The sequence below is a fragment of the Ambystoma mexicanum genome, chromosome 3q (assembly GCF_040938575.1).
Source record: "Ambystoma mexicanum isolate Mex_15411 chromosome 3q, UKY_AmexF1_1, whole genome shotgun sequence".
Taxonomy (NCBI): domain Eukaryota; kingdom Metazoa; phylum Chordata; class Amphibia; order Caudata; family Ambystomatidae; genus Ambystoma; species Ambystoma mexicanum.
The window spans coordinates 603,331,300-603,352,696 of NC_090926.1; the positions used below are offsets into that span (position 1 = coordinate 603,331,300).

Consider the following 21,397-nt stretch of genomic DNA (forward strand, 5'->3'; position numbering starts at 1 on the left):
GTGCTGTAACTTATATTGCATACAGCAGCACAATAGTTGCTTATTTTTAGCAAGCAGAAAAATGATCATACATTTTTGCACATATGTGTATCATTACATAGAAATAGTTCAATTGCACAAATGAATATGGCGAATAGTTGTGGTTCGTAATGATGCTGTGTGGGACTCATATTGCATGTTTGGAGGCTGCATGGTAAAGGCCATTGTAACAGAGTATGTATTGCTATAGGGAAGAGTAGTGCTGCCCTGAGAATACATTTATACCATAGAACCAAAAAACCAAAAAATGGGGCAAAGAACCAATGAGCAAGAACAGCAGATTAGGGAAATAAACTGTTTTTTTTTTCCCATGGCTCGATAAAGGTGTGACCTCAGGGTGGTCTGAAGGGGCTGATGTAGTCCAGGGCCCAAGGGTGAGTGGCTGTGGATTGATCAAGCATCTATCTATTAAAAAAGAGGTTCCATTCGATTGAAACGTTGAGCCCTTGTTTAACAGAGTCAAGGCGATATATCCATTTTTGCTCGAGTTTGTGCAGGGCTAGGTCTCTGTCGCCTCTGCGAAAAGAATTGTTAACTGTTTGTAATATTGCCCAGAAGATGTCTTTATGGGTGTGGTTTTTGGCTTTGAAATGTGCCACCAATGGTTTATCTTCAACTTGGTTCCGCACACAGGATCGGTGTTCGCAAATGCGTTGCCTGATTTCACGTTTACACTTGCCCACTTAGATGAGATCGCATGGGCATTTGATTATGTAGACCGACCACTTAGTTCTGCAGTTTGTGAAGGAATTGAGGGTCCAAGGTTTTACTTTAAGGTCGATGGTTTTAAGATTGGCTGTCAGGGGACAGACTGAACAAGAACCGCATTTGAAATGTCCTTTAACTGCTGGAAGTTGCCATAGCGTGGTTTGTTGATGGTTTGGTGTGTCGAGTTCTGTGTACATATGTACGAGATGGTCTTTGAGGTTTCTGCTGCATTTGAACGCAAACCGTGGTTTTTCAGGATTGAAGGTCTCAGTTTTGAGTGTGTCCCAGTTTTTTAGGATCACTTTTCTGATGCAGTTGCTCATGGGAGTGAAGGTGGTTACGCATGTCATCCTGGTCCTCGATTGATCCTTTTTGCTTGGTGTTAGGCATGATTCTCGATTGGTATTTTTTACTCGCTTACGAGCTTGGTGAATGATGTGTTTTGGGTAACCTCTTTCTTTGAGCCGGATTGCTAGTTCTTTACTCTTGGACTCATATTCACATAATGTTGAACAATTGCGCCTTATCCTGAGAAATTGGCCGTAGGGCAGATTTAGCTTGAGCGCTGAAGGATGAGAGCTAGAGAACTCTAGAAGGGTGTTTTTGGATGTTGGCTTTCTGTAGAGGGTAGTGCCCAAAGAGTTGTCCGGATTTTTATAGATTTGCAGATCTAGGAATGGAATGTTGCTCTTGCTGTGGTCAATGGTGAAGTTGATACAATTGTTTTGTGAGTTGAGCCGTTGCAAAAAGCAGAGGAGTTGTTCTTCTGTCCCTTTCCAGATCATAAACACATCGTCTATGTAGCTTAGCCAGTTGCCAATCAATAGTTTGAAGGGATTGACTTCCTTGTATATTGAGTTTTTTTCAAAGGTGTCCATGAATAGGTTGGCCACGTCGGGTGCAAACATTGCCCCCATGCTGGTTCCATGTACTTGTTGGTAAAAAGTCTGTTTGTAGATAAAGTAGTTCTCCATGAGGGCTATTCTGGTGCATTCCAGGAGGAAGTCCGTAGGTGGTTCTATTTTAGTTCTTTTGTCGAGGTAGGTTCTTAGGACTTGCAAGCACTCCATTTGCGGAATACTTGTGTACAGGGATTCGACGTCTAGTGTTACTAATAGATTGTCTTGTGTGATTTGTATTTTCTCCAATTTTCTGATCATGGCCGTGGTGTCTTGTATGTATGAAGGCATCTTACTGATGAAAGGTCTTAAAAAATGGTCAATGTAGATGGATAGTGGTTCTAACAATGATCCAATTCCTGCCACAATGGGTCTACCTGGAAGGTTTATTTGATTTTTGTGGATTTTTGGAAGCAAATAAAAGGCTGGAATGATGGGATGTTGGTTGACCAAAAATGCCTTCTCGTCTTTGGCTATCCATTCTTCATCATATGCGTGGCTCATGAGACTGGTAATTTCGGACAGTATCCTTGAGGTTGGGTTGATGGATAGCTGTTTGTAGAATCTGTTGTTGGAAAGTTGGGTCGTCACTTCTTTATCATAGAGGGTCTGACTCCACAGAACAATGCCGCCTCCCTTGTCGGCAGGTTTGATGAGGAAGGTTTTGTTTTTTTCAAGCGCTTGTAGTGCAAATCTTTGTGCGGCTGAGAGATTGTTTTTGAAACGGATCTTCTTGTCAAAAGTTTTGTGCAATTCCAGGATGATACGGTTTTCAAAAGACAGTATTTCAGGACATACCATTGAAGCAAGGGGGAAAAAATTAGATGGAGGTTTTAGTCCCGTGGATCTTGGCGGCTCTTTTTCAGGCTTATCTCTGAAGAAATATCATAGACGAATTGTGCAAAAGAATTTCCTGAGTTCTACTTCTGTACTGAACAGGTCGGCGTTGGTGCTTGGTATAAAGCTGAGGCCTTTTGATAAAACATCTATTTCATTGCAGGATAGGATGTGATCGCTGAGATTGAAAATAGGGATCACCATGTTTGTTGTGGGAGACCCATTGCCGTGTTCGCATTGGGTGTAGGCCTTGGTAGCGTGGCCTCCCTCGTTGTCCCCTCCCGCGAAAACTTGAGGCCTGCTGAGGGTTTGCTTGTCCGCCGGTGGTAGAATCTGAGTCGCTACTGTTGGAGCTATTGGAGAATGTAACAAATGTTTTCCTCTGCTGTCTTCTTTGGTTTTGTCTTGATGCGTTGAGATTTAGCTGGTTGTAAAAACCGGGGACCAAGTATGGATACATTTTCTCCTCTTTGTAGTTTTTTATGTCTATTTGAAGTTTCCACATTTTTTATGAATTGTGAATTTCTGGAATTTCTTGATCTCTTCTTCGTCAAGCCCCCACACAAAAAAGAGGGTGCGGCCACCTATTTCTCATCCCTTCGGACAACCCTTCGGTTGTTGGGCATCATTAATTTTGACAAAAAATAAATGGAGAACGTCAACATAGTGAGTTTCTCTGATGATTTACTTAAAGATCTATTAGACTCCCCATCAGTTTTAGGGGTGTCTACAACACCAGCAGCGCCGGCGACAAACCCGGCACTTAATGATCTAGACATTTTACTCCAAAAAAAGAAAAAACTGGTTCGCACAGAATCCCATGGCCAACTAATGCTTGAATACCTCAAAGCAGGCATTATTCCAGAAGGTTTACAGGTGAAAAACATACCGAGGGTCTTCCTCGATAATCCACGCTTCATGAAACAATTCAGTGGCGTTGGTAACAAATGCTCACGCGACTGGTTCATTCTAGTAATCAAAACAGCAGAAGAAGAAGCTAAAACACAAAGTGAAGAACTCGCGTCACTAGAAGACAAGATCAAAAAAGACTCTGTTATCCCTGATATAAAAACTCACCTGGATAAAATCGAAGAAGAGATCAAGAAATTCCAGAAATTCACAATTGATAAAAAAATTGTGGAAACTTCAAATAGACATAAAAAACTACAAAGAGGAGAAAACGTATCCATACTTGGTCCCCTGTTTTTACAACCAGCTAAATCTCAACGCATCAAGACAAAACCCAAGAAGACAGCAGAGGAAAAAATTGCATGTTTTTTCAGGATCGGATTGTTTCTTTCCTTTCTTTGAAATATGAAGAATAAGCAGGCTATACCCACGGACAAACACCATAGCTGCTTTCATATTATGGACGGTATGCCTAATACGGTGAGAGATGTCTCTTTCTACACGCACCTGTCTAAACAAAACATCTCAGACACTAGTCGCCCATGACATGCGCAGTCCAACAAGCCCGAGGCCAGGCACACCAACGCAGCATTTATCTACCGCACACGCGCAGTAGCACGATACAGTGACACAGCTCATTCTACCGAAGAGCTGACCGCCGCTGCACGCCGCAGCAAAGACAAAGACTCAGGTATTCCACCTCCCCTTTCATTAGGACCTGTACCCTCCAGTGTGGTTCATGAAATCGACCTATTCATGCCTTAATACCACAGCGTTTTCACCCTATGCACGTCCATTTTTGTTTAAGCATTTCGCCTTTTGTTCACTACTCTCTGACTCGATATGCCCACTTCGCTTCACGTGCCAACCACGGGTTCCCACTGCAATGTTGGCAGTCCCTAGTCTTAATTTCCTAAGTGCCCTCAGCGGTTTTGTGCCTTCCTGTCTGGCTATTTATTGGACATATAGTCTGTGCTATAAATTGAACGAACAAGCACCTTTGAAGATCTGTGCACTTCACCAAGCACTTCGTTTACGATATAAATATACTTCCTCTCACCTTGTCTTTCCCACAGCTCTGTGTACGATTTACATGTCACAGTCTCGATATAAACTAGATCCTAAAAGATTGTCTCTTTACCTACTCAGCTCAAGGACTCTGACTCATGCAGACAGCCATCCAGTCCTACTACCTGGACTCAACATTTTCTGACCTAGGCGGCATTCAACCCGAACATGGTAGGTCTCCTCCCTTTGCAGTTTTTAACTTCCCAGACACCTCTCTCACCGTACTAACCAGGCCCCTGTAATTCAACAGGCTGACGGTTCCTACTACTTCACCTTACTTGATCTATCTGTCCTGAAGACCGTTCGGTACCTGGTGCAACCACGCTGCTTCCATCCCTTCAGCCACATTCACCAGCTATCCATACCGAACCAGAAACACATAATAATGTGTCGACAAGTCTAAGACAAAGCTTAAAGTCTTATTAATACTATTGTTTGAAACAACAAAAAACTTTGATCTTTCACTCTGCATACTAACCAACAAAAATGCACACTCTAATGTGTTCACCATGTATAGTTTCAGCGCCATGGCGCAGTTTGTAAAACATTGTCTTCTTTTCTCTCTGTGTTAGAGTAAAATAAAAATAAACCTGTTTTTTGTCAGCTTCACCTCTCCAAAGGTTTTTTTTTGTCCTTCAGAGCTAACATTGTTTTTAGCTCTACTGCAAACCTCGGTGACCCTATGTCACGCCATCGGTCAGGGTAGCTTTGACTCATCTCTTGCTCTATTGTCTACCAATGTCGCCATTGTGGAAATTGATTTCCTTCCTGACTTACAGAATTTTTTTATTTTATTTTGCAAAACAGTCAGTCTCCTTAGAGTGTTCCCTTTTGAGGGGTGCTTTTACAGTGTAACACAGTGTGGTAGCCCAACAGGATGTATGTAGCATGTCAGTTAGCACACTGTATTAAGCTGCACAAGTGGTAGATCTAATCCAGAAATCCCGGACAAGCCCTCAATCTATAAGTGACTTCAATCCAGCACTCCAATGGCTAGTCTGGGATGCCCAATGGAAGCCCTTATTTATACATTTTTATATCAAAGTTCTTTAAATCTGGATGATGAACCCTTATATAACGCCCCTCTCTTTGGATCTCCCCGACCTCACTGAACCAAGAAGTAGGTTTGTTTTGCAAATTAAAAGGTTTATTTGAGGAATTGAACAATATATATATATCACACTTTTATGAATAAAATGATATCTGAATAGCACACTTATGAATATGAACAGTAATCAGTAATGGGTAATATTAGAACATCAACCATCTTTTTAATCAGTTAGGAGTTGGAATACAAAGGATAAGGTAGCAGAGAATACTTTTATGGTTCAAGGAAAATGCAACACAGAAATAAACTTGATATGGTTTCAATCAAAAGACAATGTGATCACTTTTTCCCCTGTTATTACTCACTCCCCCCACTATGCAATATGAAGAGATGGAAATGGGGGCACACAGGTTTCAGGAATATTAATCAACAATGTAGTTCAATTCCAGTTCCCCCAGCAAGCTTAGAGAAAACAGGTAAGATTTTAAAACAGGCAAAAATACTTTTGAATGTGATTGCAATTAATGGGAAAATATGCTAAAATGATTTTAATTCACCAAAGGAGATTCAGCACCAGCGAGAATTACTTTGGATTGGTACAGGTCAACACTAGCAATGATTCATGAATGATTGTCAGATTGAAAACGAATCTCAGCAGTTGCAAAACAAGAAACAGCGATTTTGGCATATGTTGAAATGGAGCTAAATGGCAATTCGCAGCAATTTTTCCACGTGCGTGAAACGCGATTATGGAAAAACTATAATGAATTGGAATGTAGTTGGAAAGCTTAGAATCCTAGCTTCAAAATTCAAATTTCGGTTCTAGGACGTATGGTTCAAAAGTTACGGAGGTCTTTGTGAAGACAGATGTTTGAGAAATAGAATCAAGATTTCAGAAATGACTGATGTGCTTTAACGATTTACCAACAAGGATAGGCATATACTAAGGAGCTATGAAGAAGCAAGACACTCAACGGGCAGCCCCCAGAACAGCGGCACCACCGGTCTGATCTCTGTCCATCAAAACTCTTGTCCCTCTTCAGAAAATATCAGCACAAAGATGATTATTGCTACAATTATCACAGACTTATGTGGAGGATAGAAGAGTTTAGGATAGACAAAAGGTTCTGTAATGCAGTTCTGGACAGGTTAAGATGGTTGGAATAAGATTACTTTAAACTAAGAGATGACTATGCACTGTTCTAGACTAGATACTCACTCCGAGGCTATAGAATGGAGTGGGCCTCGTCAAAGATCTGGTCAAGGGTTTGGACTTCACTCGCTACCGGACAGGTGTCAGGCAATCTGGGTTCTGCTCTCAGCACTGCATTGGACTGGATCTGACGGGTTCTGGATACAGCTCTGCTTTCTGGGTCTGGATCTTGGTTCTAGCACAGGGTTCTTGGTTAGAATACCAAAACAGCTCAGCCCGGCTGTTGAAGGTGAGAGCCCCTTGGGAGTTTAGGGGTTAGAATCAGGTTGCTAGATTCTGCAGGCCTGCTGAGAAGGGTTCAGCTTGTGAATTAGGCCTCTCTGCTTCAAAGTTTTAGAGTTTGGTTCTAGAGTCTGGTCTCTGGATCTATCTGGAGTCTGGAGTCTTCCTGCAAGGTGCTTCGCCAGAATAGTTGAGTAGTGGAAAAGAGTGTCTGTCCTATCTGTCCTAGCAGTCCTTATTTATGTATTTCCAAAGTGGGTGGGGAGGCTGATTCTCTATGCCCAACCCTCTAAGGATCGGATTGGTCAATGGATTTCCTGTCCCTTGACTGGAGAAAGGATCAGCGTGTCACCCGGTGTCATGTTTATGGCTTAGGTGAAAACACTCCCCTTTGTGTCTGTACAGCATATCTGATTTTTCATAAAATACATATTGACAATATACACAACTTGTTAATGCGACCTACCTTGCACGACAGATTGCCTAAGGTACATATCTGTCCAACTCTAATCTTCCTAGGATCTTTGGTTCAGAAATGACCACGTTTTGCGCTTTTGGTTGGTTTCCCAATATTATTTCGGCACCCATTTTTAGACATGCATTCATATCCTCTCTGGACATATTACTGTCATTTCTTATGTTCATAGCAACAACCCAGCAGCTGCAATATGAATACATTCTGGGGTTTGGTCTCAGAACATCACACAGCGTCCAGCTTAGTCTTAAATCGTGAGGGAATTTTTCATTTTAAGAACCTCAATGTTTCCCATTTTTGTCAGCTTGGCACAATTTGTTATAAGCATTTTTATAAAACATACATTTGCTTTCAATTCAATTCACATCTCAGTCTGGTCCGCCTCCTAGAGCTGGGCTGACTCAGAGGGTCACATGTCTTGTTTCCTGCCAACACTTTGTTGACACTTACACCCGAATTTAGCATATTCCTATTCTTCCCAAAGAATCCATTGTCTTGACTGAGAGCAACAGGCCAGGGTGCCTCTGCTAGTTCCTGTTCACACCAGCCTGTCAATCTCTTGGCCAAAGGCAGGGGAAGCTTCATTTGTCCAGGGAAAAGGTGTGAAGGGTTCTCAGGGGAAACAAGCCTTTTGGAGTTTTAACTGCATCAGGTTACTTTCTGATCAATTGTAACATAGTTCCTTGTGAAAAAAATAACATTTATAAACTTCAAATAAGCAACATATCCTTAAATCAAGTCTTTTTCAACGTGAAAACACTGTGTGGCACTCTTATATGGCATTTTGTTGGAATTCCCTTCTTTGGCATAGTTTGGGTTCAATTGTTCAACTTTACACAAATGGTTTTAAAACGCCGGCTTTCTGGTAGAGGTGAGCAACGGTACTACACCTATTTTGACATCTGTCTTTCCATCAAGTATCTTTAAAATAGGATTTTGTTCTGAGAACATATGATTCTTGCTGACATTGTATTGATGTGGATTCTCGCAGTAATGATGTGGAACACCCAACAAAGAGGTTGGCTATCTTAGGTGATTTGTGAGCCATGATTTCTACAAATTTAACACCAAATAAAAATTGATTTTTTAAACTAGCTCTGTTTCTTTTGCAATGATTTTGCTCTGTGAGCAGCGAAATGGTGGGTTTTGGCAGTGGTCTCCTGTGTTACCACTGACATAGGCAAAGTAGATGGTGGCCTATTTTTCAGGTTTTCACTGCGCAATTTCTGGTGATTTATAGCGAGCAGCATGCTTTCCGGCGGCCATTATGATGTTTCTGCTGCCAGCAATGCACAGTGATGTTGCAGGGCTTGGATGAGTGGGATGATACATCCCACAGGTACATTTTATGCACCTACATAAGATTGCCACAGTTATTAATGATTTTACATATCTGATCACCAAGTCTGCAACTCAAAATAATAGGTAAAACAAGATCAGTCTGAATATTGTCAATCTGTGGTTGATATCAGGTCCTTTTCATCCCACAATTGAGCCTCGTCGGGTACAGACTGTGGCACCAGAATAAAGGTTTTCAGATTTTCGAGAGTCAGTGTACTAGCAACAACTCACCACTGTACGTATGACAAAGCAGGAAGAGTGTTTTCTTTGAAAAATGTCAATATGATAAGTTCTTCCCATTCTACACAGAATAACTGGAGGCAATGTCCTAATAAATAATTGTCATAATACGGCTGCTTGTAATCTCACTGGAAATAAAACAAGTACCAATTCCATTAATTCCAAACTTTCTACCATATGATGTCACTGTGACCCTAACAAATGTGTGATGGTTTAATGCTTTTTTGGTTTTGGTGCACTTTGATGGTGCAAAGTACCACCATAACATCAAAATCAATGCTACTGATAAAAGAGAGGGATGGGGTTTTGGAATGCAGTGCCTGGTTGTCATGGATCATGGAAACGCATGGATGTAATGACAAATACACAATGGGTTGCTTTCAAATGCCTTCCACCATTTAAAACAATGATTGTTGGTCTTAAATGCATTTAGCCAATGGTCAGTAAGGTTATCCATCAAGTGCTCACAGCTTCAGCTGTGCGCAGTTATCTTTGTTTATGCAAACAGCCTCCCGGTGTGGCACCAGAGCAATAGAAGTCTGCTTCTGCCTGGTTCTATGTAATAATGTCCCTGCAAAATTGTCCCCTGACAAAAAAGGCACCGTTTTTCACAGACATTATTACATTGAACATGCGGGGGGCATCCCCGCAACCCGTCCTCATACATAATTTCACCATATTTTCAGGCCGATTCATGGAATAATTAGCGCGGCGCAAGTGGGCAAAAATGTGCGAATCGCAGTGGAATAGCGAAAATCGCAGTGCAAGTGCAAAAATCGCACGAAAAGCAGCGCACATCGATTCATGGAAGTCCGTGCGCGAGAAAACCAGCGGATGTGCGATAAAAAAGTGCGCAGCGCACGTTGGCGCACAGGCCATCTAACAGCGTGCGCCAGGTCACAGCGAAAATCGCACATGCCACAGCGAAATTCGCACATAGCGCGGCGCACGCAACAAAAGTAGGCGGGACACGGGCGTAACACTCGGAATGGGGAACAACTTGCCAAAACGTGGGCGTCACGGGGGAAGTACAGGGCACAAGTGCGCGGAACGCCCACACGCTCGCCTACAACACGTATTCATGGAATAGAATAGGGCAAAAAAGCGCACGCTCAAACCAGCGCACAGGCACAAACACGACCGCCACAAGAAAGCAGGCGGTAGCGTCTCTGCGGCTGTAAGAAATGTGCGCCAAAAGGTGCGCCAACAAATAGCACCTATATACTGCCATGATGAATGTCCTATACTGTGGCCCTCCAGGACAAATGACGTGCAAAGGGGTACCCACAAACACGGACACCCGCTGACAAAAAATACGTGTGCGTGTATACCGGGGTGCGCGGGAAGTCTCACACGCGATTTGGCCGGGTACGTGGATTTCAGGGGTGCGCGGGAAGTTCCACACGCGATTTCAGCAGGGTACGTGTATTTCAGGGGTGCGCGGGAAGTTCCACACGCGATTTCATCAGGGTACGTGTATTTCAGGGGTGCGCGGGAATTTCCACACGCGATTTCAGCTGGGTACTTTCAGGTGTGCCGGAATTTCCACACGCGATTACAGCACGGTACGTGTATTTCCGGGGTGCGCGGGAAGTTCCACACGAGATTTCATCAGGGTACGTGTATTTCAGGGGTGCGCGGGAAGTTCCACACGCGATTGGCCCAGTGCGAGCAGGGTACGTGTATTTCAGGGGTGCGCGGGAATTTCCACACGCGATTTCAGCAGGGTACGTGTATTTCAGGGGTGCGCAGGAAGTTCCACACGCGATTTCAGCAGGGTACGTGTATTTCAGGGGTGCGCGGGAAGTTCCACACGCGATTTCATCAGGGTACGTGTATTTCAGGGGTGCGCGGGAAGTTCCACACGCGATTGGCCCAGTGCGAGCAGGGTACGTGTATTTCAGGGGTGCGCGGGAATTTCCACACGCGATTTCAGCAGGGTACGTGTATTTCAGGGGTGCGCGGGAAGTTCCACACGCGATTTCATCAGGGTACGTGTATTTCAGGGGTGCGCGGGAAGTTCCACACGCGATTGGCCCAGTGCGAGCAGGGTACGTGTATTTCAGGGGTGCGCGGGAATTTCCACATGCGATTTCAGCAGGGTACGTGTATTTCAGGGGTGCGCGGGAAGTTCCACACGCGATTTCAGCAGGGTACGTGTATTTCAGGGGTGCGCGGGAAGTTCCACACGCGATTTCATCAGGGTACGTGTATTTCAGGGGTGCGCAGGAAGTTCCACACGCGATTGGCCCAGTGCGAGCAGGGTACGTGTATTTCAGGGGTGCGCGGGAATTTCCACACGCGATTTCAGCAGGGTACGTGTATTTCAGGGGTGCGCGGGAAGTTCCACACGCGATTTCAGCAGGGTACGTGTATTTCAGGGGTGCGCGGGAAGTTCCACACGCGATTTCATCAGGGTACGTGTATTTCAGGGGTGCGCGGGAAGTTCCACACGCGATTGGCCCAGTGCGAGCAGGGTATGTGTATTTCAGGGGTGCGCGGGAATTTCCACACACGATTTCAGCAGGGTACGTGTATTTCAGGGGTGCGCGGGAAGTTCCACACGCGATTTTAGCAGGGTACGTGTATTTCAGGGGTTCTGGGGAGTACCACACGTGAATTGGCCGTGTGGGCCCTCCCAGGTGTACGCTCCACAACCTCCACGGACCCTGCAGGCAGCCCACACCACGGGGGACTACCCTGCACCCATGCTCATGTCCGGCAGGCAGCCCATCCACCATGGGCATGCCCCCAGCCAACCCACATGTCACCTTGCACTACTGATCAACAATGCATGTCTACCACCACCCCCACCCCCCTGCCACCATGGGCATCCTCCACCAGGCCCCCACTCATGTCTCCCACCACCCCCACCCCCCAGCAGTGCAGGGGCAGCCTCCACCAGGCCCCCACTCATGTCTACCACCACCCCCACCCCCCAGCATCCAGGGTCACCCTGCACCAGGCCCCCACTCATGTCTCCCACCACCCCCACCCCCCTGCCACCATGGGCAGCCTCCACCAGGCCCCCACTCATGTCTCCCACCACCCCCACCCCCCAGCCACCAGGGGCAGCCTCCACCAGGCCCCCACTCATGTCTCCCACCACCCCCACCCCCCAGCAGTGCAGGGGCAGCCTCCACCAGGCCCCCACTCATGTCTCCCACCACCCCCACCCCCCAGCAGTGCAGGGGCAGCCTCCACCAGGCCCCCACTCATGTCTCCCACCACCCCCACCCCCCAGCAGTGCAGGGTCACCCTCCACCAGGCCCCCACTCATGTCTCCCACCACCCCCACCCCCCAGCATCCAGGGTCACCCTCCACCAGGCCCCCACTCATGTCTCCCACCACCCCCACCCCCCTGCCACCATGGGCAGCCTCCACCAGGCCCCCACTCATGTCTCCCACCACCCCCACCCCCCAGCATCCAGGGTCACCCTCCACCAGGCCCCCACTCATGTCTACCACCACCCCCACCCCCAGCAGTGCAGGGGCAGCCTCCACCAGGCCCCCACTCATGTCTACCACCACCCCCACCCCCCAGCATCCAGGGTCACCCTCCACCAGGCCCCCACTCATGTCTACCACCACCCCCACCCCCCAGCAGTGCAGGGGCAGCCTCCACCAGGCCCCCACTCATGTCTCCCACCACCCCCACCCCCCAGCATCCAGGGTCACCCTCCACCAGGCCCCCACTCATGTCTCCCACCACCCCCACCCCCCTGCCACCATGGGCAGCCTCCACCAGGCCCCCACTCATGTCTCCCACCACCCCCACCCCCCAGCCACCAGGGGCAGCCTCCACCAGGCCCCCACTCATGTCTCCCACCACCCCCACCCCCCAGCAGTGCAGGGGCAGCCTCCACCAGGCCCCCACTCATGTCTCCCACCACCCCCACCCCCCAGCAGTACAGGGGCAGCCTCCACCAGGCCCCCACTCATGTCTACCACCACCCCCACCCCCCAGCATCCAGGGTCACCCTCCACCAGGCCCCCATTCATATCTACCACCACCCCCACCCCCCAGCAGTGCAGGGTCACCCTCCACCAGGCCCCCACTCATGTCTCCCACCACCCCCACCCCCGGCCACCATGGGCAGCCTCCACCAGTCCACCACTCATGTCTCCCACCACCCCCACCCCCCAGCATCCAGGGTCACCCTCCACCAGGCCCCCACTCATGTCTCCCACCACCCCCACCCCCCTGCCACCATGGGAAGCCTCCACCAGGACCCCACTCATGTCTACCACCACCCCCACCCCCCAGCAGTGCAGGGGCAGCCTCCACCAGGCCCCCACTCATGTCTCCCACCACCCCCACCCCCAGCATCCAGGGTCACCCTCCACCAGGCCCCCACTCATGTCTCCCACCACCCCCACCCCCCAGCCACCAGGGGCAGCCTCCACCAGGCCCCCACTCATGTCTCCCACCACCCCCACCCCCCAGCATCCAGGGTCACCCTCCACCAGGCCCCCACTCATGTCTCCCACCACCCCCACCCCCCTGCCACCATGGGCAGCCTCCACCAGGCCCCCACTCATGTCTCCCACCAACCCCACCCCCCAGCATCCAGGGTCAGCCTCCACCAGGCCCCCACTCATGTCTCCCACCACCCCCACCCCCCTGCCACCATGGGCAGCCTCCACCAGGCCCCCACTCATGTCTCCCACCACCCCCACCCCCCAGCATCCAGGGTCACCCTCCACCAGGCCCCCACTCATGTCTCCCACCACCCCCACCCCCCAGCAGTGCAGGCGCAGCCTCCACCAGGCCCCCACTCATGTCTACCACCACCCCCACCCCCCAGCATCCAGGGTCACCCTCCACCAGGCCCCCACTCATGTCTACCACCACCCCCACCCCCCAGCAGTGCAGGGGCAGCCTCCACCAGGCCCCCACTCATGTCTCCCACCACCCCCACCCCCCAGCATCCAGGGTCACCCTCCACCAGGCCCCCACTCATGTCTCCCACCACCCCCACCCCCCTGCCACCATGGGCAGCCTCCACCAGGCCCCCACTCATGTCTCCCACCACCCCCCAGCCACCAGGGGCAGCCTCCACCAGGCCCCCACTCATGTCTCCCACCACCCCCACCCCCCAGCATCCAGGGTCACCCTCCACCAGGCCCCCACTCATGTCTCCCACCACCCCCGCCCCCCTGCCACCATGGGCAGCCTCCACCAGGCCCCCACTCATGTCTCCCACCACCCCCACCCCCCAGCCACCAGGGGCAGCCTCCACCAGGCCCCCACTCATGTCTCCCACCACCCCCACCCCCCAGCAGTACAGGGGCAGCCTCCACCAGGCCCCCACTCATGTCTCCCACCACCCCCAACCCCCAGCAGTACAGGGGCAGCCTCCACCAGGCCCCCACTCATGTCTACCACCACCCCCACCCCCCAGCATCCAGGGTCACCCTCCACCAGGCCCCCACTCATGTCTACCACCACCCCCACCCCCCAGCAGTGCAGGGGCAGCCTCCACCAGGCCCCCACTCATGTCTACCACCACTGCCACCCCCCAGCATCCAGGGTCACCCTCCACCAGGCCCCCACTCATGTCTCCCACCACCCCCACCCCCCTGCCACCATGGGCAGCCTCCACCAGGCCCCCACTCATGTCTCCCACCACCCCCACCCCCCAGCCACCAGGGGCAGCCTCCACCAGGCCCCCACTCATGTCTCCCACCACCCCCACCCCCCAGCAGTGCAGGGGCAGCCTCCACCAGGCCCCCACTCATGTCTCCCACCACCCCCACCCCCCAGCATCCAGGGTCACCCTCCACCAGGCCCCCACTCATGTCTCTCACCACCCCCACCCCCCTGCCACCATGGGCAGCCTCCACCAGGCCCCCACTCATGTCTCCCACCACCCCCACCCCCCAGCCACCAGGGTCAGCCTCCACCAGGCCCCCACTCATGTCTACCACCACCCCCACCCCCCTGCCACCATGGGCAGCCCCCACCAGGTCCTCACAATCCCCAATCATGTGCGTAATGGACAGCCTCCACAGCCAAAAAGCCCTACCAAGTAACCCATTCACCCACATGGAAATGGAAATCACATGTTACACCCCCAATGTTCATTAAGCTAATGAACCCATGTCCGTCACACACAATGGTTGCAATTGAATGGGAAAACACACAACATGACATGCATGAAACCAATGAGATGATACCACACAGTGAAGTATGGAAACAAAATTGTATTGAAAAAAATAAAGAATGCTAAAGAAAGAAAACAAACTACAATGTGAATGAGAAAAAAAAGCTGCATGTCCGTATAAAAACACAAAACTGCAAATCAGAATCCAAAAAATATTTGCCCAAAGTCAAAAGTAAAACAATCTCCATGCAATAAAGAACTATGTAAAAAACTACCAAGGGTCCATGAGCCCAACTGAACAAAGGAAACCTACTAAAAAACCTACCTAAAAATCAACTATATACAAAAAGTGGAGCAGTGTCCGTCGACTCCAAATCATAATAAGAAAGAAAGGAAACCTAAAACTAAAGAACTATTTACAAAGGCGGCGGGCAAGTCCAGCGGCTCACTCCGTGGTGTCCCGGGCCAGGGCATCATCGAACTCCTGTTCGATGTCCCGGAGGCGGTCCAGTTCCATGGCCCCGAGGGTCCGCAGGGACGACGCCGTGTCCTCCTCCAACCCCCTGCGGATTGCCTCGAGGCACTTGGCCCGCCTCAGGGCCCTCCGCATGGAGTTCTCCGCCCTGACCATTGTTAGCTGCGCCTCTTTCGCCCGCCGCCGCTCCGCACCTATGGCGTGGCCCAACCGCTGGCACACGGAAGACAATCTCTGTCCTGGGTCCCCCTGCCCTCCGGCCGATGCCTGCCCCTCCGATGTCGAAAGCCCCGAGCCTTCACGTCTCCCACCATGTTGCTGCTGCTGCTGCTCTGCCTCTGCCCGTGCACTGCCTCCTGCTGCCTGCACATCCTCCGCCGGCTGGGGTGCAGTTGTTGATGTGGCCACCCCTGCTGGACCTCCGACTCCCGACTGTGGCAGGGATGCCTCCTCCACCAGCCTGGCCGCACCGTCAGAGGCAGCTCCACAGGGCACCCAGGTGACTGATGGGTGGGAAGATGGCACAGAGGACGACTGGCGCGTAGGGGGTCCAGTTGAGGAGGGGGTCGGAGCAAGCCCCATCAGACGGAGGAATCCGGCCTGGGTGACCTGTCCCAGCAGGCTGACGTGGTCAACGAGCCATTCGAGATGACGTGCAGTCTCTCCATGAAAAGACTGCGGGTCACCTCGCATGGCCCGTTGACGCAACGCCACACCAGCCAGGACAGGCTCAACCCGGACCTGGATGGCCACGTCCGCAGGCAGAGGAAGGCCAGTTGACGTCAGCTCATCCCCTGCCTGAAAACGGGTCTGGACGTAGGCATCCCTGCTGGTGCAAGATGATGCAGGGACAGGATCGGGGACAGGATTGCACACAGGCACCTCCGCGGCCGCCTGTGCTGCCTCCTGTCCCTGGTCCTGCACTGCACCACTAGCACCAGTGGGATCCCCACCTCCAGACCCCGTCTCTGGTGCTTGCACGGCCCCCTCCTCCACCAAACCCCCCACCAACCTGGATGACTCCGTGCTATCTTCCCCTGTTGGGCCCTGTGGGGTCCCAGCTGCCCCTTCTGCTGCCGAGGAGTCCAACTGCAACCTCCGCCTCTTGGACCTCCTCCCGGCAGCTGCGGCCTGGGACGCGGCACCGGACTCCTCACTCCCCGACGAGATGACAACACGGGAGGGGAGCCGGGCCTTGCGTCTCCGGCTGGCGGTCGGATCCCCGCCGCTGTGCTCCACAGCACCTTCTCCGCCCTCTTCATCAGTTGACGCTGCAGACAGGGAGAAACAAAACACAGGCATCAGGGCACTGTACAATGGACACATACATGCATGACAGTTGTACATGAGTGGCATTGGCAAACCTCAGACATGTCATCACAATCCCCAACACACATGTCATTGCAACTCGCACACATGAGCCATACCACAGCCATATCGCAACTGCCATCACCATCCCTACACATACAACAGCATCAGCAGCCAAAGGGGAGCCAGACATCACATGCAACACAGGAAGTGCACCACACATGTACACACACCACCACACTTGCATGCATGTCTACACCTCTGCCAAGTGTTGCACTGTTCAGACGGGCATCCATGTCACATCTGACAATCAGGCTTCCACATACCGCTGTCACATGCATCCATGTTGCATCACTGTTGCACCCTTGTCAAATACACACACATGCACATGTACACAGTGCTCATACATGCAGCCGAAAACAACATACATGCCTGACATGACGGACATGTCTACTTACATACACATTCATCCAAACATGTGTGCACGCACAACTGCATTTGCCATGCAAGCCCACACACACAAGCACCATCCATGTCTCACACATTACAGCCCTCGCATGTGTCAGCCCCACGGCCCTGTACACCCCCACCCATACTCGACCCCATACAAACAGATGTGCAACCGGCACAATGCCGAATAATCACCACACGCACTGCTCACAATCAGGATGCATGTACACTCACCGCTCGACTCCAGACGGGTCTGCTTCTCTAGGACCTGGACGTGGAGCGCTGGGGATATGCGTTCCAGGACCCCCATCTGTTCTTCCAACAAGTGGCCCCGGCGCCCCTTGGCATCCGCTGCCTTCAAGAGGCGCCGGGCCTTGTTCAGGGTCCTGGACCTGAAGTCCTCCCAGCGCTTCCTGACATGTTGTAAGTCCCGGACTGCCACCCCCCCGCGTTGATGGCAGTCACGATGTCAGTCCAGATCCGAGTCCGTCCTTCCTTGTCGGCGCGGGAACTTCTGAAGAGGGCATCATACTGCCCCAGGACTTGCTCCACCAGGACACCAACTTCGGTGGCACTGAAGCTGGTGCCCCTCTGCCTCTCTGGCCGGGGGGTGTCAGTGGTCACAGATGGTGTTTGCCCCGACATGACAACCCCAGAGGCAGGAGTGGGTGGGCAACTGGGTCCTGGGGCTGGGCTGTGGAGCGATGGAATTCCAGTCGGGAGTCTTCGCTTCCAGCAGGGGTGGTCACAGCAACAGCACCCCTGGCTGATGTGCAGGCAGCAAATGGCAGTGCACGTGGGCAGCAGGCAGTCAGGCAGCAGCAGATGGCAGGTGGGAGCGTGCTCGGGGCTCTGGGGGGCAGTAGTTCGGCCTTCTGGGCAGGAGCGTGGTCTTCCGTGTGCTTACGCGTGGCCAGCTTGGTACGGAGTGATTTGGCACGTGAAAATCCTGCACGTCAGCGTGAAAACCGAGGAAAGGCCCTTAGCGCGTAAGCGCGTCAGCACGCATACGTGATTCTATTGGACCAAAGGCCCTCAGCGTGTAAGCACGTCTGTGACGTGACCCGCACGGGTGTTTCCCACACAGCACGTGATGACAGAGCACACGTGGAAAGACTGCACGTCAGAGTCTCATCGCGTGTAATTGGACAGCACGTCAGAGTCTCATCGCGTGTAATTGGACAGCACGTCAGAGTCTCATCGCGTGTAATTGGACAGCACGGCAGAGTCTCATCGCGTGTAATTGGACAGCACGTCAGGGTGTCATCGCGTGTAATTGGACAAAAGTGCGCATACACGTGATTGGCCTATGTACGTGTATGTCAGGTGTGAGCGGACACTTACACACGCAAGTACGTCAGTGCACCTGTATCCCGGTGTGCGCGGGAATTTCCACACGCTATTGGACTGGGTACTGGTTTTCAGGGGTGCGTGGGTCATACGCTCGCCTACAACACGCGCAACGCATTAATTTGCGCGCTAACAAAATAACAAGCTCAGACCCAGGATGAACATACCGTTCCTAGCAGCAGTGGGCGTGGCCTACCAAAGGAGGAGGAGGAGGATAGTCAGGGCCAGAATATTCACACCCAGAACCAGCCTTTTCGGGATGCCTGATGACCAGGTGCATGGGAGGTACAGGTTTCCACCACACATCATACTGGACCTGGTGAGTGAGTGGGAGGATGACCTCAGATCACCCACCCTGTGCTCCCAAGCACTCAGCCCCCTGGAGAAGGTCCTCAATGTACTGCACTTCTTAGCCACTGGATCATTTCAGTGGACAAGTGCCATTGTGGGTGGTGTATCACAGGCCACCCAGTCACGCTGCCTACACCAGGTCTTGAACATCATCACTGCACGCCCATCAGTCCGCAGGCACATATACCTGCCCAGAACCCCTGCAGAAAGGCATGCTGCCGCCCTGGATTTCTACGCTGTGGCACGATTCCCCAAAGTGCTAGGTGCCATCGACTGCACCCATGTGGCTCTACGTCCCCCCAGGGCATCTGAGCACATCTATAGGAACCGCAAGCACTGGCATTCCATCAACGTGCAGGTAGTATGTAATGCCAAGGGAATCATCACCTCAGTATATGCCAACTATCCCGGGTCAACCCACGACAGCTTCATTTACCGAATGTCCACCCTAAGCCGGGACCTAGAAGCTGGGCGGCATGGCGATACATGGCTGCTTGGTGAGTATGAATGCCACGGCACATGCATGCATGTCAGATACTGAGCAAGGTCACAACCCCACCAATGATACCAATCACCACCTCCACAGGGGACAGTGCCTACCCTCTCAGTCCCCACATGATGACGCCAATTCGGAACCCCACCACGCCACCCCAGGTAAGATATAACGCAGCCCACATTACAACCCGGGGAATAGTGGAGCGCACATTCGGAGTGCTGAAGTCACACTTTCGCTCCCTTGACCGTTCCGGCGGCCAGCTGTTGTACGCTCCCCCAGTAGTGTGCAGGATCATAGTGGCAGCATGTGTCCTGCACAACGTTGCAACACGCCGGGGCCTGGCCGTGGACATGGTGGTGCCCCCCCATCCCCAACCACATGCACAGCCGCTGCGCATGGGAGGGGAAAGGGCACGGGGGGAGGAAGCCCGTACACAGCTAGTGGCTAATTACTTCACATAGAAATCACACCCCTGTGGAGTGCACACTGCCCTGGCACATTCCATCTGACAATCAATGATGACGCAACCTGACACTGATCCTGAATGTCTGGAGAAAGAACCGTGAAAACCATATCAGCCTGAGATTGTTCACCTGGAAGTGTCACAATGTGTGCATCCCTACCCACACAGACACCACCAATGCAGTTTTGTGAAGTTACACATTCAAGCAGCTAAAATGAATACCCACTTGCAAAATGCAACAAGAGGACAGTGCCATGTCAGCCAACCCAACCCCAGCACCGCCACACGACACACCGTGCCATGTCATGCTATTTGCAGGTAAACAAAGTAATCCCCACAACATGACACTAGTGTCACAATGTACAGTGTCCCTATTAGAAACTTGCAACACCTGAAATGCTCACAGTAATGCCGGACCAACAACAAACTAGAGCACGTACTACCATTAACATGACATCACTAATGTTAAATATTAGTAGTCTCACCACCTGGAAATGCCTGCACTCCCACCACTACCAACTGTGCAGTGTTGGCGCCATGTAGAGTTGTAGGTGCACTGCTGCCAACATGGACCACATCTCCAGACTAGAGGTCCTTGTGTAGACATGAGGAAGGGACCTGCAAATTGGGAGGTAGACACAGAAGATGAGTTACACATCAATGCAACATGCAGTGTACAACACAACAGCAATATGCACTAGGAATGTATACACAGTATTGACTACAGACTGCCCACACAGCTCATGGGAGTCCAACGTCACTGTGTAATTCACTGTCACTTGGGCACACCCTTTGCAAGCCCATGGAAACGGGAAGCAGGAGGGGTGTGTGTGACTCAAACCCAAGCATCTGAACCAAATACATTACAAGCCTGCATGTGCCCAGCCACAATGCAGCGTATGCCCACAGGAACCACGGAAGCCAACAAATCGTCCCAAAAAAATTGGGAATAAAATAAATAAAAATAAAAAAAAATCAAAAATGGCCATTGAAGGGCCCGGGGGGGTTGGGGAGGCCACCCAGGAGGTCCGAGGACAGGATGCACACCAGAACCCACCTGCGTGGATCCTGGGAAAATAAAACACCTCCATGGGCTCATGGCCCACACCTATTCCCTATTGTGGGAGTATCACTGCTGTCGCTATTATCACCCTGTGCAGCTGCATCCGGAGGTGGTTGCACTATGGGAGGCAGCCCACGCAAGGCCCTAGTCTGCTCCTCCATGGCTGCAAGCATGCAGGTGTGGTAGGTCTGGTTCTGGAGGATGAGTGTGCGGAGGTCCCCATGCAACAACTCACGGGATGCCCGGACCTCCGCCCTCGTTGCCTGCATCTCAGCTGAGAGCGTACGGGTGAGATGCTCCAGCTGCTGTTCTGTCCTTTGGTGTGTTGAAGCCT

The 21,397-nt window shown here is 51.4% G+C and overlaps 1 protein-coding gene across 1 annotated transcript in view; it reads left to right on the forward strand.

Annotated features, from left to right (window-relative positions):
* GLP2R (glucagon like peptide 2 receptor) overlaps positions 1–21,397 on the forward strand; it is a 1,432,227-nt gene that overhangs the window by 1,142,564 nt on the left and 268,266 nt on the right. The gene's annotated exons all lie outside the window — the stretch shown is intronic.